Here is a 12,682-nt window from a genome sequence, read left to right as displayed (position 1 = left end):
AGAGTGAGACAGAGGACCTACTCACAAATTTCAATTTCTGGTCCTAAGATGGACAATCACGGGCAGGTTTCAGGAGCGTGTGTGTACTATGATTAGCCATACCCCGTCTATGCTACTGCCAAACAAGATACCAAGGCACAGTGACAGGTGGACACAAGAACTGTTTGAATGTCGTTCAGCAGTGGAATGCCAAATATTTCAGTAACGAAAATATTCCTGGGGCACCTGGGTGTCTCAGTTGTTAAGCATCTGACTTGCGGTTTCAGTTCAGGCCATGATCTCAGGGTCGTGAGATCGAGCCCCACACCGGGCTCGGTGCTCAGCGTGGAATCTTCTTGAGAGTTTCTCTCCTTCTCCCTCTGCCCCTCCCGCTCATGCTCACTCTCCCTCTCAAATATAATAATAAAAAAATTCCTTTCTGCTGGATTCATTCTTAGGTACTGATGTTATTCTTAGTGATGTGGGATGTTCGAGGTATGGGTCAAATCTCCAGCAAAATATAATGGACGATGGGGCTGCTCCCAAAGCTTGCCTTTTCTCCTTTGTCAAAAATCAGTCGATTGTATTTGTGTGGGTCTATTTCTGAGCTATCTGTTCTGTCCCATTGATCTCTGTGCCTATTCTTTCACCAATACCATGCTACTTGATTATTGTCGCTTTATGGCAAGCCTTGAAGTTTATTTAGTAATATGAGTCTTCCGACTTTGTTCCTGTCCTTTAGTACTGCCTTGGCTGTTCTAGGCATTTTGCCTTTCCATATAAACCTTTGAACCTGTTTCCATTATCTGAAAAATAGATTGCTGGTATTCGGACTCAGATTGCACTGAACCTCTCGATCAGTTGAAAAGAACTGACATCTTAATGATATTGAGCCTAAAAATGCAGGAGCATGGACTATTTCTCCATTTATTTGATCCTTCTTTGAGTTCTTTCATCAGATTTTTATAGTTTTTCATATTTAAGTCCTGTACATATTTGGTTAGATTTATAACTAAGTTTTTCATTTTTAGATACTATCGTAAATGGTATTTTTTTCTAATATCCAAGTACAACTATTCATTGCTGATATATAGGAAAGCAGTTGGTTTGTGTGTACTAACATTGTATCCTGTTAGGTTGCTGTAATTGCTTATTAGTCCCAGGAGTTTTCTCATTGATTGCTTAGAATTTTCTACATAGACAAGCATGTCCTCTGCAAATAAAAACAGTTTTATTGCTTCCTTCCCAATCTGTATATCTGTATACATTTTTTCCTTTTTTTTAATTGTCACTAGCAGGACTTCTAGCAAAATATCAAATAAGAATAGTGAAAGAGGAGGTATGGCTTTATCATCAGTCTTACGGAGAAAGCATCCAGTTTCTCACCATTTTGTATTATGTTGGCTGTAGGTTTTATGTAGATGTTCTTTATTAAGTTGAGGAAGTTCATTCTTTTCCTAGTTTTCTGAATGTTTTTTCCATGAAGACGTATTAGATTTTATTAAATGCTTGTTCTGCATCATGTTATTTCTTTTATTACTGTTATTTTTTTATTCTAATTCCAGTATACTTAACATACAGTATTATATTAGTTTCAGGTGAACAGTATAGTGATTCAGCAATTCTGTACATTACTCGGTGCTCATCACAAGTGTACTCTTAATCCCCATCACCTGTCTCCCACATCCCCCACCCCCCACCCACCTACCCTCTGGTGACCCTCAGTTTGTTCTCCATAACCCTGGGGGTTAGGACTTCAGCATGTGAATTTGAGGGGGACGCAAACATGCAGACCTTAACACCTTGTGCGTTTTTTTCCAAAGTTATTAGTTATTTATTTAATTTCCTTAATTGATATAGACCTATTCAGATTATCTGGTTTCCTTTGTGTCACTGTTAGTAGTTGTGTCTTTCAAGAAATATGTCTATGTCATCTAAATTATTAAATCGTGGGCATGAGTTGTTAATAATATTGGTTTATATTCTTTTGAATGTCTATGGCATCATCAGTAGTAATAGCCTCTCTCTCATTTCTGATATTAGTAATTTGTTTCTTCCCTCTTTTTTCTCAGTTAGCCTTACCAGAGGGTCATCATTTTTGTTGATCTTTTTAAAGAACCAGCTTTCAGTTTCATTGATTTTTCTTTCTTGTTTTCATTAAAAGTAACTTTTTTAAGAAGTAAAACACACATACATACACAAAAACTTCTAAATAAGCACTGATTAACAAGGAAATTAAAACAGTCTCTTGGGCTATTATAAAGATAAGACAATTAGTGCCATATACCTTGAACCCTGTGAGATGAGGCAGAAGTGGTATTCAGTCATTTAAGCCTAAAATCGTTTCTTTCGTGCAAAGAAATGAAGTGAGATTGGAAAAGAAGTATGATTGAAACTAAAGCAGTCTATTGAAGAAAGTGGAAAATAGGTGAAAAAACTAAGGAAATCGAAGGGCAGGACTCAGATGGAACTCAGGAATCAGAGACCAGCAGGGTCCCGAGAGAGTCCCGCTTTAAACGTGTTAACTTTACTGGTGGGAAGAGTCAAGTTAAGAGAAAGTTGCATGACCAGTGGTAACAATATAATCAGTGCCACCACTTACTTGACGTCATACATGAAATATGCTGAATCAACTACATTGCACTAGGAAGGGAAGGGAACAAGATTGGATGTAGGCGGGAAGGCAGTCAACATATAGGAAACTTTGATAGGGCCAGCACTATAGGGGGCGGGTGGTGGTAAAGGTAGGGCAGAGGTAAAGACAGCTGTAAGCCTGAAGGGACCTAAGGAAAACTTGTGAACTAAGGTTCACTACAGATTGATGTCAATTCCCAGTGGAGCCAGGATGTCCAAATCTGTGTTATCAGCAAGACCTCTGCAAAAAAGAAGCCATGAGGAGTAGGATGGAATCCAATTGCTCTCAGTATGAAAATGGCCTGGCAGGAACTTCACATGCACTTAGGGATCTGGGAGGAAATACACATAAGTGAAGTTGGCATATGTTAGTAATAGGGTGTAATGGTACTTTGACAAACTGATGAGTTATATTCCTTTGTAAGACTCGAGTTAATAAGGACAGAACAGTGTGAAGCTGTAATTTGACATGCCCTTGAATTCATCACAGGCTTATTAAATACTAAGCTTTCAGCAGAAACACTGGTTCTAGTCTTCACCCATCTATGGACTGAAACTGATTATGTACTGCCATCCTGGAGAGAATTGGCTGAAAATTAGTTGGAACCAACCATGTGGAAGGAAAGAATTATTGATTCCAGTTGGAAGAAGCTGGAGATGATAGAGCTGACAGCTGATGCCTAGCTCCTCACTGCCAGAGCCAAGTCCAATCTGGCAGGGTGGCAACTATATGCATCAGCTCATGGTTAGACCCTCAAACCAGAGAAACCAGCTGCATTGTTCCCGAGGCACTGACAGAGGAGCCAGAGCAAGTCCCAGTCAAAAAGGCAAAAACAAGGGGGTATATACTAAGGCCAATAAATGAAGGTAGCACTCATTTTCAAATCTAAAATATTCTTAAGGCCATAAGCATGGGCTGGGCAAGAGGTCAAAAACAGCAGAAAATTTTCAGGAAAAGGAGCCCAAGGTTTGACATAGAGAAGGAGGTCAGGGTAAAATCTGAATTGTCCCAAATTGGTGAGATCCTATTTTTCATTAGATCCTGGCTACATGATGTCCAAATTACTTTTTTATTCAACAGACATTTATCCAGTGATCAGTATGTGTTAGGCACTGAGTTAGGATCAAACTGTCAACGAGACAATGCCCTTCCTTCCTGCAACCCGGAGTCTCTTAGAAGAAACAGCAAGGAAAATTGTAATCACAATGCTGTGTGATATTATAGAGAATATGGTGCTGTAGGGAACATTGAGAAGGTACCAAAACTTTTCTTGGGTGGTTAAGGAAAGCTTCTCAGAGGAACTGATCAATTAATTGTGAGCAAAATGACAAGTAGGAGTGAGTTTGGTGGAGGGGGGTTTGGGAGCGCTCATCAGGCAAAGCATAAAGTCTGTGTATGGGAAAGGCAGACACACTCAAGGAAGTGCATGGCATTCAGTGTGATGGCATCGCATGGGCATGACGTGTGAGAGTTGGTGTGTGCATGACCAAGTTGTGCGTGTGTGTGTATGTGCATATGCGTGCATGTAGGGACCAAGTAGTAAGAGATGAGGGTAGAGGGTGTTCTAGGATCAGATCCCAAATGGGCCACTGTACAATGTTTGCTCCTTGTCCTAAGAAAAATGAAGAATCTGTGGTTTTCAGCATGTTTATTTGTAAGGATTTTGGGGGGTTCTTTTGCAAGTGGCATTAGCTCAACTCAAAATGTTTAGTAGAGGCAACTGGTTCACATACCTGGGAAGGCAGCTGAATAGAGAGACCCAGCTGGAATCAACATCACTCCATGGCCATAGAGGTCTACATGTTTCCTCTTGTGTTCATGCCTATTGGTTTCCTTCTTTTTCTTGGTAGACACATTTCTTCACACGTGGAGTCATGCACCCTAAAACTCCACCCCGACAGCTATAAAAAGCTATGGAAAGAAGGGAGAGAATGTGGTAGGAAGAATTCAAACATTTTATTAGGTTATGTTATATAGCATAGTTGACCTTAGGATAGGGAGATACACAAGTGGGCCCAGTCCAATGACATGAACTCTTTAGAAGACATTTAAAAAGAGCTCTTTTAAAACATTTTCTCCACATGTTGGCAGAAGAAGTTAGAGATTCCAAATCATGAGAGTATTTGATGCACTGTTGCTGGTTTAAAGATGGAGGACGCTCCGTGGCAAGAAATGTGAGCAGTCTCCAAGAGCAGCCCCCGACTTGTTGACAACCAGCAAAGAAACTGGGGCCTAAGTCTTACAACCGAGCCAACAAGAGTACCAACAAGAATGAGCATGGAAGTCGATTTTTTTTCCAGAGCCCCCAGGTGAGAATTCAGCCCAGCAAATACTTTCATTTCAGCGTCGTGATTCCAGCCTTCTTTCACCCGAGCCGAGAGCTGAGCCAGAACCTGCCAGACTCCTCACCTACACAAGTGCGAGCTGCTAAAGCCACTGTGTTTATGGTTATTGGTTCTGCAGCAATAGAAAATTCACGGAGAGCCCTTGCCCCTTGAATCCTGCCTCTGCCCTACCTCCAGTTAGGGTTCAGAAAACTGCTTTGATTGGCTTAGCTTGTGGCATCTGCTTAAATCTGTGGCACTCCCTGTGGTCAGGGTAAAGTAGGATTCTCTGACTGGCTCAGACAGGTCATAAGCCACCCCTTGACCCGTCAGTTGAATCACTGCAGGAGAAGCATCTCATAATTAGTAAATCTCATATGAAGCCTTGTCAAAAACGTTAATGAGGCAGAGGATAAGCAAGGGAATGGATGCTGTTTACAGGAGATGGAAGGAATGTATGTTACAGCAAGGGAGAAGCATTTTCCACATCACCATTTAGAACGATCATCCTGGCTGAAGAATGGAGAAAGGACCAGAGACAGGGGGATCAATGTGAAAACTCTTACAATAATCCCATGAAGGGATGGCTGTCACCTGAACATGAGCAGTGGCAGTAGAAAATAACACACCACCTAGCTTAGAGGTTGAAACTAGGCACTAAAATGTTGTTGAATAAATTAATGAATAAATGTCTGAGTAAGCAGGAACGGATGAGTGAGCATGGAAATGGGAATGGCTTCTAGAGGTATTAAGGAGATTTACCCCAAATTGGATCTAAGCACTAAGAGAATTCATTTTTTAAAAATGTTTCTTTAGCTGTGCAAACTCTACCTTCAGGACCACAAATCCCAGGCTTCTTGGACAGAGCAGGCATGTTAGACTGTGCACATTAGAACGCCCTATGCCTTCATGCATCACTGGAGCATGATTACATAACACCCCGACTCCTTCAATCTGCCTGCACAGACCTCTTGCTGTTATTTATGAATCACTGCATGCTGACATAACTTTGCGTTTCCTCTTCTGCCATATGTCTCCACTCCCTTGTCATCATTGCTCATCACCAAGGTAACCCCCTCTTGCTTCCTTTCCATTAATTTGCATGACTAAGACGCCTTCCCAATCAACTAAGTCCCCTTGTCCTCCAGTGCCTGCTGGAGCTGCCTTTGCTGAAAGCCCTCTCTTGGGCTGTGACCTTGTTTCACTCTGATATTTTCCACTTCATTACTCCGAAAATGTCCGCTGATGGGCAACGTACTTTGTCTCCATTAACTCTCAGCAATATGGCCACGTGTTCAGATTAAGACCATAGGAAGTAGCCGGAACTGGAGGTGAAGGGCTCGACCATTGGAAAAGGGGGCATCAGTTATTCTGTGTAAACTATTTGGTTTCTGCTGCTCAAAATAACTAATGTCAGGCTTGGGGCTGTCTTCTCTTTATCTGTCCTGAGGCTGTACAACCTGAGTAGTATCAGTGTTTCCAGTGAAGTCCCACTCACGGGACTGTGAGGCGGGAGGGCAGGAACTATATTCAACAAATATTTAAGAGGCTTCCATGTACATGGTCTTTTGCCAAGGGCAGGGCAAATGATTTAGAAAATAGGCATAGCCTCAACTTTAATGGAGCTTACAGTTGAGGGGAGAGATGAACATTGGTCACATAATCAGACAAAGATAATAATCAGTTGTAGGAATGCTCTTCAAAAATATAGTAGCGATAGGGTGTCTGGGTGGCTCAGTAGGTTAAGCGTCCAACTCTTGCTTTCTGCTCTGGTCATTATCTCAGGGTCCTGGGATCAAGCCCCGCATTGGGCTCCCCACTCAGCAGGGAGTCTGCTTGTCTCCTTCTCCCTCTGTGCCTCCACCTGCTCACTCTCTTGTCTCTCTCTCAAATAACTAACTAAATAAAACTTTAAAAATACATATAGTAACAAAGAAAACCTTACTGTTAAGAAGTGATATTTGACCTAAGATATGAAGGATACGCAGGGATTGTGTAGCTAAAAGAAGAGGGGTAAATGATCTTCCAAAGCTATTCTAAATACGTTTGTTCTCCCTTCCACATGAAAGCCCTCCAATAATATATAGATTTATCCTACCCACGTTTGTTTGTTTCTTTAACAAAATAAGGAGAGCATGTTAACTCTAAACTTCACTCTGACCATCTAATTCTTCTTTCTTTGGGTTATTTCTAATTTGTTTTTCTGAGGTCCTGATGGAATTTGCCCAATGCCATTTCAGGAGTGGAGTTAATATAAAAAAGGAAATTAATATTTCTTGACCACTAATTTATAAGACACCATATTAGGCACTTTACATACATTCATATTTAACCTTCAAGTCAGTGAGTAGTTACCAACTAGACTATTTTATAGATAATTACATTGAGACTGCAGAATGCATCCCAGACCACACAACTGTAGGTCTTTCTATGTTCTTTTTTAAACTCTTTACTGCTAAAAGTGGGCCAGTAAGGGGTGCCTGGGTGGCTCAGATGGTTAAGCATCCGACTCTTGCTTTTAGCTCAAGTCATGATCTCAGGGTTGTGAGATCAAGTCCCATGTTGGGCTCCACACTCAGCGTGGAATCTGCTTGAGGTTCTTTCCCTCACCTTCTCCCTCCCCTTCTGCTTCTCTCCCTGCTCACACATACCCTCTCTCTCTCTAAAACAAGTAAATAAATTTTAAAAATTAAAAAAGCAAGCCAATAAGATTATATCTCATATTGAGAAGCAGAAATCCTATATTCTCAATTCCCAAATTCTCAACCTCTTTACCTGCCTTTCTGTCCTTAAAGATCCAAACCTATAGCCCCACTAAACTCCCTGAAATTGTCTCAAGTGCTCAGTGCCCTCTTAGGTCATTACTTCTGGACACACATCCTAGTGTGCCCATGTCCTCTCCTTCCTCTGAACTCTTACTCACCAACCAAGGATGACACCTTCCCAAAGCCTTACCCTCACGCTGAATTATCTGTCCCTTCTGTATGTTTCCTGTGCCCAGAATTTATTCCTCTCATGGCACTTTTACACTGTACAGTAATCTTTTGATTTTTTTTTTCCTGGAAAGACTGAAAACAGCATTACCTTTCTTATCCATGAACCCAGCCCAACACATGGCATATTTTAACAGCTCAATGTATGTGGGTTGAATCAAGATGCCTTTAAGTGAACCAGGTTGCATTGCATTGGGCTCATCTTTGTCTTCTGTATAATGATAAAGCAGGAAACAGAAAATGAATGTCCTGCAGACTGCCCCATCCTTCAGCATTGATCAAGAAGGGCAATAATGCCCTTCTTTCTAATGTGCTACATGCCAGTCTCTGAAGAAGTCTGCCCTTTACACTTTTCAAAGCTTCCTCTCAATCCACATTTAGTGCTTCAAGGAACAGTGACATGGAAACTAGCTGGTCAGGTCTGCACTCTGCCAACACAGAGAGCAGGACAGGAAGATACTGTGTAATTTCCTAGTCTTGAAGCAGCTCTGATTTGGCTTCCTATGCTGCCAACCACTGACCCTGACACTGACTGAGCCGCCTGAATGATAGCAAGAGAACAGAAGATATGAGTCTGGAAAATGACGTGGTCACTGATTCCTAGACCCTCCACTTTGGCCAAGATCAGATTTAGATTCAACCAAGGAAGTTCGAGCATCTATGGTGTGCCAGAGTCTTTTCCTTACTCAATCTTGCATATCCCTTATAACCTGTTAGTTCAATATTATGCCTATTTCAGGGATGACATACTTAAGCTTCAGAAAGAAAATCACTCCCTGGCCAAAAATAAAGCACCTATGAAACAAGTAATGGCTCCCTAGTGTCATCTCACCCTCACCCCTACTTTAGGGACATTCTGGGAACTCAGTAAGAACCTTCCTTCACCTTGGTCCCCAGAGCACCCACCCCTTTTCTGTCTGCATCCATGACTTGGCCATGATTTTCCTTCTTCCTGGAATATGTCATCTGATCTATGCCTATACTTACACATCCATCTTTAGCTGTACTTGATTGATCCGATTTGCCAGTAACTTTATACACTACATTTTAGTTTACCTTTATACATCTCTGCAGGTATGTGTCATTAGTTCCATTTTCTAGTGGAGGAACCTGCGACCTAAAAAGATTAAATAATTAGCCCAAAAATATAGCTAATAAGGAGCACAGGCAGGATTCAAATTTAGGCTGTGCAACCTGGAGACACTGCTTTTAATCACTAGGCTCTATTATTTTACTAGCTGATCTACTGCTCATTCACAAAGCCTGCTTTGACCTTCCAACCAACAGGACTCTCCGCTTTGAAGAGGGGAAACTCTGGGGCCAGAATGCTGAGATTCAATCCCCAGCTCTGTCAATTACTAAGTGTGTGATTTCTAGCAAGTTACTTCACTTTTCCCATTTTCCATAAGTGTAAAACTGAAACATGAATACCACCTACAGAGTGTCAAGTGAGTTAATTCAAGTATAGCACTTAGAAGACTGCTACGCCCTTATAGGAGTTAATAATATTACTACGTCCCTGATTGGCACAGTCCACTCCTACCATGTAGCCTGTCTTCCCTATTATACTGTGAGATAGTGGAGAGGGGGGTCTTATAATTATTATTATTGTAGGATTTGATTTATTTACTTGACAGAGAGAGACAGTGAGAGAGGGAACATAAGCAGGGGGAGTGGGAGAGGGAGAAGCAGGCTCCCAGCGGAGCAGGGAGCCCGTTGTGGGGCTGGATCCCAGGACCCTGGGATCATGACCTGAGCCAAAGGCAGACGCTCAACAGACTGAGCCACCCAGGTGCCCCAGGGGGATCTTATTTTATTCATTTTTCTACTTCCATACACAAAGATACAGAGTAGGAATTCAATAGATGTTTAGAGAATGACTGATAGAATGAGAGACCAGGAAGATACTTTTGCTTTAATTTTTTAAATTTAAATTAATTTAGCCAACATATAGAATATCATTAGTTTCAGATGTAGTGTTCAATAATTTATCAGTTGCATATAACACCTTTCAGTACCTCACCAAGACTTGATTTGTTCTATATCAGATCTCTAGGTAATTTGCCCTAAAGTTTAGTGAATTTATCAACTAATATATGCTAATAAACGATAACAATTAGCTATTAAACCATCTGAGCTTCCTCACACCGCATCCCCCAGAGTATCTGAATTTCAAAAGGAGATCCCATTTTCCATTCTTATAATTAATATTTATTGAGCGCTTACCGTGTGCTAGGTGATGAGGGGACAGAAGGCAAGCTGAGCACAAAGCAGAAACTGACACCCTGCAACCTCCCCACCCCCCATGGGATGTATGTGACATTCCTCAGGCACTCCTGGCTGCCCTAAAGGAAAAAGAAATAGTTAACCTATAGATACCACAATCCTGCAAGACTTAAGTCTCCCTCAGTTTACAAATGTCTTAGCAGTTTACAACAACAAAGCATTTCTATCAATAACCTAGCTTCCAGAAGGAAATGTAAATCAAATAAAATTTCTTTTAAACCTGCAGCCCATTGATAAGGACACGTGATAGGAGGAAAGTAACATTCTCCCAGGAAGCTCCCAACTATCTTCATGTTAATGCCTTACCAGAGGGGTAAATAACCTTAACTTGACAATGGCCAGGACTCTGGTATCCTGTGAGTTGTGTTTCACATATGAAAGTACTTTCTTGAAACCTCCCTTTTTCCTTACCTCCCCCAGCCCCATAGTGTATAATCACCCTCACAACCCGGGGCAGCCGCTCTTTCTGCCCAGGAGTCCTGTCCTTGTGCTTTACTAAACCACCATTTTGCACCAAAGACGTCTCAAGAATTTTCTTGGTTGTCGGCTCTGGACTCCACCCCACTGAACCTCACCCATATTCCACAACCTCATCACTAGGTACTGATCAAAGCACTAAAGGATTATACAAAGGAATATAAGCTATGGAGTCTATGTTCAAAGTAATCATTTCCATACAGGAAAACAAAGATCACTAATAACCATAGTGCAACAAAAGGAATGAACGTGGAAAGAGGTGAAAATTGGTATTACTTAGCTACGTGTTATGTGCCGGGCATTTTACATATATTATCTTATTTCACGCTTAGCACAATCATAATTAGGCAGGTATCATTATTACTGTTTTATAGATAGGAAACCTGAGGTTCTAGGAAGTTAATTAAGTCGCCAAGAGTAACACAACTGGTAAGTGACAGGGCTAGGGTTTGAATCCATGTCCATGCTCAATCAAGTAAGTATCATAAATGAGATAGATCCAAACACTATACCAACACCAGGTATGGAAAATAACTCAAGATTTTTATCTTTATTTGGCCCTATTTCCTTACCTACACGGTGTAGGTTATATAGTGATCTTAGAAACTTCTGTTTGAAATAGGACCTTAAAGATGATCAGATGCAATGCTTTTCAAATGCCCCCCCATCAAAGCTTTCCAAGAAATATTCACGTACTCATTAAGTTGCAAATTGATTTCCAAGACATAATTATCATCTGTAAGTGCTCTTTATAGCATCATGCAATGATTCCTCTTCTACCTTTCTCTTTACAATGGTCTTTTTTTCCATTCTAGCACAGAAAGTATAACCATCAGCTGTCCAGAATCTGATTGTGGAGAATTGCTTCAAATAAAACTATCTTCAGGGCACCAAATAAAGCAATTTCAAAATACCACTTTCTTGGAAGACTCTTTTGAAGATTCATCATTCCACCAAAATCTTGTCCTCACCATGGAGTCCTTCGATGTTTTCTTCAAAGAGAAAAAAGCGTGGCTTTAGCAATTGGGTGATTGAGACTTTTTGACATATTCTGAATGTGGAGGAATAGAGTTTGGGGAGTAGGAGTCATGGTGATTTTTCTTTGATGACCTACACTTTATTTCATTCATACCCTCCCTCCAGATTATTGTTACAAAAATTCATTGCTTTTGTAAAGAGCGTTAGGAGAGCAAGTCAAAGGCAGCAGGTAGCATGTCTGAGAAAGATGGAACCCTGTAAATGGCATTTTTCATATATTGAAGTATAAGCAATTCTTTTCAGTTATTCTTGAACTCCTAAAAATATGTCATCAGCTGGAAAGAAAAAAAAATACTTGAAAACAAGCTAGATGCGTGATGCTAATTCTTCCAAATATAACTGAAATATGTTCTGGGACTATAAAATTTTTCAGATTATATTGGATGAAACTACCAAATAAAGATTTTATGTGACTTTTTTTTAATTAGATGTGCCTTCTTTAATTTCATACTTCAAATATATTCTATCAAATCATAATGTAACAAATTAATTACAATCAATCTCATTTTATTGTATCTTCTAAAATGTTTAATATTTTCTATCTCCTGTTATCAAAAAGTAAAGTTCCATGCTATTTGGACCAGTTAGTTTTTAGCAGTTTGATCATGTCCAACGAATTACTTTTAAATTTGTATATTATTCTTATTTAATTACTCTCAAAGCCAAATACTGTAGTTCAACAAATGCTCACACATGTATTTACTGAAGGAATGTGATAACTTTCATTGTATAACTTGCTCACAATTTCAGCTACATTAAATTTGCACTTTACAAATTAAATAATAAGAAGCAGGATATAGATTAATCTTATTTTATTGCTTAACCTGGCTAAATCAATTATGTTAGCTCTTCATTGTTTTAATTATGATGATTTTAAATCATACATCTTTTAAGATCAGTCTATAATTTATTTTCAAAGGCTTTTATTTAAAGAGGAGAGGACAGGAAAT

General features: G+C 40.1%; 1 long non-coding RNA gene across 1 annotated transcript in view; it reads left to right on the top strand.

Annotated features, from left to right (window-relative positions):
* Positions 1-12,156, top strand: part of LOC148109411 (uncharacterized) — a 39,006-nt gene extending 26,850 nt beyond the window's left edge. Inside the window, exon 2 of the long non-coding RNA XR_015725682.1 lies at positions 11,510-12,156. This is a non-coding gene — a long non-coding RNA (uncharacterized LOC148109411). The remainder of the gene's footprint in view (positions 1-11,509) is intronic.
* Positions 12,157-12,682: the final 526 nt, after the last annotated feature.

This window comes from Ursus americanus, chromosome 9 (assembly GCF_024610735.1).
Source record: "Ursus americanus isolate L20-20 chromosome 9, mUrsAme1.1.p, whole genome shotgun sequence".
Taxonomy (NCBI): domain Eukaryota; kingdom Metazoa; phylum Chordata; class Mammalia; order Carnivora; family Ursidae; genus Ursus; species Ursus americanus.
The sequence above is the reverse complement of the archived record's forward strand: the minus strand, read 5'-3'. Positions and strand labels throughout refer to the sequence as shown.